The sequence below is a fragment of the Dreissena polymorpha genome, unplaced genomic scaffold (assembly GCF_020536995.1).
Source record: "Dreissena polymorpha isolate Duluth1 unplaced genomic scaffold, UMN_Dpol_1.0 chrUn012, whole genome shotgun sequence".
NCBI lineage: Eukaryota > Metazoa > Mollusca > Bivalvia > Myida > Dreissenidae > Dreissena > Dreissena polymorpha.
Window position 1 is genome coordinate 241,591 of NW_026273326.1, and position 6,488 is coordinate 248,078.

The 6,488-nt window shown below is 37.3% G+C and overlaps 2 non-coding genes across 2 annotated transcripts; one reads left to right on the top strand and one right to left on the bottom strand.

The window, feature by feature from the left end:
• Positions 1-3,731: 3,731 nt before the first annotated feature.
• Positions 3,732-3,802, bottom strand: Trnag-gcc (transfer RNA glycine (anticodon GCC)). The gene has a single exon. It is a non-coding gene; the product is annotated as a tRNA-Gly (tRNA).
• A 1,928-nt stretch (positions 3,803-5,730) lies between these two features.
• On the top strand, positions 5,731-5,801 carry Trnag-gcc (transfer RNA glycine (anticodon GCC)). The gene has a single exon. It is a non-coding gene; the product is annotated as a tRNA-Gly (tRNA).
• Positions 5,802-6,488: the final 687 nt, after the last annotated feature.

A 6,488-nucleotide genomic window follows, 5' to 3' on the forward strand; every position in this document is an offset into this window, starting at 1 on the left:
ATAACGAATGAAAAAAATCTTAAACCAACATTTGTCTATGATAATTTTCTGTAGTCTTAATGTATCGGTGTCCGATATTGTATTGTGCTCGTTCAAAAAAGGAACGAGCCGAACGTTTTAAACTTCATAATTTCATATAATGTATTTACATGAAACATCGGTGGAATAATCAAACAATGCTTTTCAATATTGAAGTTATATTTCCATGCTCAAATGAATGAACATCCATACATTTTATAGGTTAATACTCAATAAGATCTTCTAAATATTTATTACTTGTCGTGACTCTAAATTTTCGGCAATACGTTTTTCCATAATTTATGAGTCGACCTTTTTTCGGAAAGTTTATTTTACAGTGCTGTTGTATCAGAATTTTGCTCCGTTGTGTTTATTTGGTGACACTTTGATTATGCTTTTTTACAAAACGTATTGAGGTAATAAAACCTAGCAGACGAATACTTTAATGAAAACGGCATTACATCTGCGTTATTCTGTACATACCTATGTATCCCGGTAATAGACAATTGTTTCACGCAACAGATTAAAGTGAAACGTATATAATATTACTGTATAATATACGGCGTTTTATTTTTAAAATGTTAAATTGTCCATCGCTTTAAAACATTAAAAATGATTGATCGATTTACGTCGAATGCGTTTGGAGACGTTGAAAGTGGCCTTTATAAAATAAGCGCATCGGTGGATCAGTGGTTGAATGCTCGCCTGCCACGCGGTTCGATTCCCGGCCGATGCACGTTTTAAAAAATGTTTATTAATACTTTATTTGCACGTTATGATTAAAGATGAATGATGACGAGTGTTCTTAATAAGTCTTTAATCGGCATGTGTCTTTGATATTTAAATTTTTCGAGATTCTTAATGTATCTATTTTTGAGTTGTATTGTTCTCGTTCACATATGGAACGAGTCAGGCGTTTAAACGTTTTATTTCTCATATTTTATGTATATGACAATTTATTTACATCATATTGACCTGTACAACTACCCACTTCAACTAGACTCCATTCTCTCAGGAACGATCTCAGAGCAGAAGCGGACAACGAAAGTCCGTCTATACTTAAGGCAGAGGTGGAGGAGGCAGTGCGTAGTCTTAAGGCCGGGAAATCCCCGGATGGACAACGTCCCTTCTGAGCTGATTTAGCACGGAGGAGAGGCAACGACTGCAGCGATAATGGCACTATGATGGCACTATGCCAAAATATTTTTGAGGAGAAGAAATGGCCCAAATGAGTTGCCCCAGTCACTGTTCATACCTCTACCGAAAAAGGGGAATCTCAAGTTGTGCGATAATTACCACACAATAAGCCTCATCAGTCATCCCGGCAAAGTCATGCTACGCATAATCCTTAATCAATTGAAAAGTAAGGCCGAGGCATTGCTGGCTGAAGAGCAGGCTGATTCAGAGTTTGGCGGAGCACAGTGGAATCCATCTTTAACTTCAGAATCATCATTGAGAAACACCTGTAACACCGAAGTGAGCTATTCCACAGCTTCATTGACTTTAAGAAAGCGTTCGAAAGCGTGTGGCATGGTGGCCTAGTTTGTTTTTTCATAGCCCTACTGTCGACCGTCAAACGACGAAAGCTGGCTTGGTTTGGACACGTCACCAGAAAGTACTCTCTGTGCACGACTGATCTCTAGGGCAAGCTAGAGGGAGGACGACCTCAAGGCCGTCAGAAGAAAAGCTGGATCGATGATGTCAAAGAGTTGATATCCCTTCCCATGGGTAAATTATTCTCAGCAAGACACATTAGATTTGACAGGAGGAGGATATTTGTATCGTTGTCCCTCATTTTCCTCCAACGGATAAACTGGTCAATGGAATGATGATGATGATGATTTACATTAAGCATCGCTGGAATAATCCGACAATGCTTTACACTATTGATGTTATATTTCCAATGCTTAATAAAATAAATATCCAGACATTTATATTAGTTCGATACTTAATAACCTTCAAAATATTAGGGTTTGTCGGGGATTTGAAGCTCTCAAAGCGAGAATCATACCAAAGACCAACGAGACACTCTTGCTCAGCGTATTTTAAACGCAGTATGATGAGAACGTTACATTTTTTTAAATGCTAGTTAATATTGTGAAATCGTAATCAATTATTAATTAAAAAGACTTGTAGCTCTTTTAGAAATTTAACCGTGATTTAATACATACTTTTGATTTAATTGAGCATTAGAAATATAACCTCACTATTGAAAAGTATTGTCGGATTTTTCCAGCGGTGTGTCAAGCAAATCACAATCACCATTCCCTTGACCGCTTTGGCCGATGGAGGGAAATAAGGGGAGATGATACAGAAATCCTCCTACAGTCAGGTCATGTTTGTGCTGCTGAAGGTTATTCGTCCATGGGAAGGGACGTCCACTATTTTACATTTCCTTTCCAGTTTTTTTCTCTGATGGCCTCGACGTTTACCTCCCTCTAGCGTGCCCTAGAGAACAGTCTTGCAAAAAGAGATGTGCTTGAGGCCAACGTCATCATCGATTTTCAAGATGGAGATGGGTCTTTAACCGATGTAGGTAGATGGTTGTGGTAATGAGCAGTCTTATGTATTACATGTATCTTCTCAAGGAACAGGTTGAAAGCGACGGGAGAGAGCAGACATCCCTTACATAAAGTTCTTGTATGACTTGCACCAGCCCTTCGTCAATGTTGAATCATCTCATATCAAGCCATAGGCCATCATGCCACAAGCGGTCGAAAGCTTTCTGAAAGTCAATGAAGTTGTGAAAGAGTTCACAATGGTGTTGCTGGTGTTTCTCAATGATGATTCTGCAGTTGAAAATGTGTTCCACTGTGCTTCGCCCAGCTCAGAATCCAGCCTGCTCTTCGACCAGTAGTTCCTCGGCCTTACGTTTCAATCAATTAAAGATAATGCGTAGCAGGACTTTGCTGGGGTGACTGATGAGGCCGATGGTGCGGTATTTAGTGCAAACCATGAGGTTGCCCATTTTAAGGTAGGGATGTGACCAGTGACTGGCTCTCATCCTTGGGCAAATTATTATTCTCCCAGATCTTTTGGCATAGTGCCGTCATTGCTGCAGTTGTTGCTTTGTCTCCGAGCGTAATCATTTCGGTAGGAACGTTTTCCATTCCCGGAGGTTTTCCTGCCTTAAAACTACGCACTGCCGTCTCCACCTCTGCTTTAATATGGGTGAACTTTCTGAGCCCGCGTCTGGTCTGGGATTGTTCTGAAGTAGACTGCAGTCTGTTTGAAGTTTGCGGTCGTAGAGGTCACTGTTAATAAATCGTTCCTTATTTGAGAGAGAACAATACAACTCGAAAATCGATACAGTAAGATTCTTGAATATTTTATATATCAACAAGAGATGTGTGCGTCAGAAACACAATGCCCCCTACTGCGCCGCTTTGAAATATATTATTATTTGTGTTGTTGTTGTTGTTGACCTTTGCCCTTGAAGGATGACCTTAACCTTGAACTTTCACCACTCAAAATGTGCAGCTTCATGAGATACACATGCATGCCAAATATCAAGTTGCTATCTTCAATATTGCAAAATTTATGGCCAACGTTAAAGTTTTTTTTCGGACGGACGTACAGATTGACATACTGACGGACTGGTCAACTGCTATATGCCACCTTACCAACACATATTGATTTAAGATTTATGTAGAATGTAACATTCGTCATTATACATAACGATCAAATACAGTTTTATAAATATTTATAAAACGTGCATCGGCCGGGAATCGAACCAGGGCCGCCCGCGTGGCAGGCGAGTATTCTACAACTGAACCACCGATGCGCTTATTGTAAAAGGCCACTTTCAACAATTCGAAACGCACTCGTCGTTAACCGATGGATCGTTAAACATTTTTTAAAACTATGTTCTGCTTACCAATTGGCAAATGTGTGGTTGAATTTATCACCAAATCTAGAATTCGGTTTCAATGCGCATACATTCTTTTGGCACGTTCATGCTATATATTTTCATATTACTCGTGGCATATCTTGGATAAATCTTTTACATTTAAAGCGTTTCATTTTCAACTACCGTAATTTCTAAGTTTTACGACACTTGAATTTTTTTTTTTCGTATCTGAAAATTAAGATACATTTTTTGTGTTCGGAAATTAAGAGAAAAAACAAAAAAGCACTGGACAACTCCGTTTTGAGCCAAACTATTTTTTTCGTGACTCCATTTTTCGGAAAATTAGTTACAATGCTTTTTTTAGCAGAAATCTATCCTGTTTTTTTTTCGGTGGCACTTTTTCCATGGTAATTTTACAAACATATTGAGGAAATATAACCTTGCGGGCAAAAACTTATATGCAAATGACCATTACATTTGCGTTATTGGGTACATAATTATGTATACAGGTAATATATATAGGTCTCACAGAACGGGTTATATTGCAACGTATATGTCATCAATATATACTATACGGCATGGTATTTTTCAAGCACAAATTATTATTCTTTGGAACAATTCGCGCTTTACACATTTCATACGCGTATCCGATCATCAGTGCAATATTTATACCGTGTCTCTTAATTTTCGAACACCTCTATCATTTTTGTCTCTGTATTTCCGGACAACTTCATACTTACTTTAAAATATTTATTTGCGGTTACAAAACACATTTATTTTTAAGTGTCGTTAAGCTTGGAATATTTACCGTAGTTGAGAATGAAACGTTTTAAATGTGAAAGACTTACCAAAGATATGACGGGAATACAGTGGAAATATGGCAATACCATGCCAAAACAATTTATATACTTTAAAACCAAATTCTAGATTTGGTGATAAATTCCACCAACACATCATACCCCATTTTGTCAAAAGAACAAGTTTGTTTAAAATGTTAAATGGTTCATCGGTTTACGCCGAGTGCGTTTGGAAACGTTGAAAGTGGTCTTTAACAATGAGTGCATCGCCTGCCACGCGGGTGGCCCGAGTTCGATTCCCGGGCGATGCAGGTTTTATAAATGTTTATAAACAATCTATTTGAATAATGACGAATAAAATACATCTTAATAAAATAAATCTTAAATCAAAATGTGTCTTTGATAATTTTCTGTAATCTTAATGTATCGATTTTCGATATTGTATTGTGCTCGTTCAAATAAGGAACGAGCCCAACGTTTTAAACTTCATAATTTTATATAATTTATTTACCTGAAACATCGGTGGAATAATCAAACAATGCTTTTCAATATTAAAGTTATATTTCCATGCTCAAATGAATGAACATCCATACATTTTATAGATTTTATAGATTGATACTCAATAAGATCTTCTAAATATTTATAACTTGTCGTGACGTAAATTTTCGGCAATACGTTTTTTCCATAATTTATGAGTCTACCATTTTGGGAAAGTTTATTTTACAGTGCTGTTGCATCAGAATTTTGCCCCGTTTTGTTTATCTGGTGTAACTTTGATCATGCTTTTTTACAAAACGTATTGAGGTAATAAAACCTAGCTGACGAATACTTTAATGAAAATGGCTCTACATCTGCGTTATTCTGTACATCTATACCTATGTATACCGGTAATAGACAAATGTTTCACGCAACAGCTTAAAGTGAAACGTATATAACATTACTGTATACTATACGGCGTTTTATTTTAAAAATGTTAAATGTTCCATCGGTTTAAAACAATAAAAAGATTAATCCATTTACGTCGAATGCATTTTGAATTGTTAAAAGTGGCCTTATAAAATAAACGCATCGGTGGTTCAGTGGTAGAATGCTCGCCTGCCACGCGGGCGGCCCGGGTTCGATTCCCGGCCGATGCACATTTTTATTGTTTAAAAATGCTATATTTGATCGTTTAAAAATAAAGAATAATAATAACATTACAACACATTTCATATGTATTTAGTTTAAACCTATGTATTTTAGCTCGATTGCATCGAAAGCCTATGGCTTAAATGTAGACGCTTTCGAGTCCGTTTCCGGGGCTTGGTACTTGGTGTCTTTGGGGGAGATTAAAAGAACGCTTCCACGGTGGGGATCGAACCCGTGACGTCCCGGTCGCTAGGCGGACACCATATCTATTACACCACGGCAACCTTAACCCATTTATGCCTAGTAGACTCTCCCATCCTTCTAAATTGGATCAATTTATTTCCTAAATTAGGGATGTCTAGTATGTTTATTTCTATATTTAGAATGTTTCTTACAGAAATTCCTTTAAGCAAACAGCGCAGACCCTGATGAGACGCCCCATGATGCGGCTGTTTGCCAAAGCCTTTTTTCTAGACGCTAGGCATAAATGGGTTAATACCTTCATATGTATTTCAATCCTTACTAAAACATATTTTACATTCAACAACATACTTTGTGTAAGACGTTTTTTCCCAGTTGTTAATAATGCGATAATTAGATTTAGACATTATTTAATAGAATAGTATTATGGCGTGTTCTGAGACTTTTGGTGCTAATTCGGCAAGCCTCATAATAAGAAAACTCATCCGAAATGA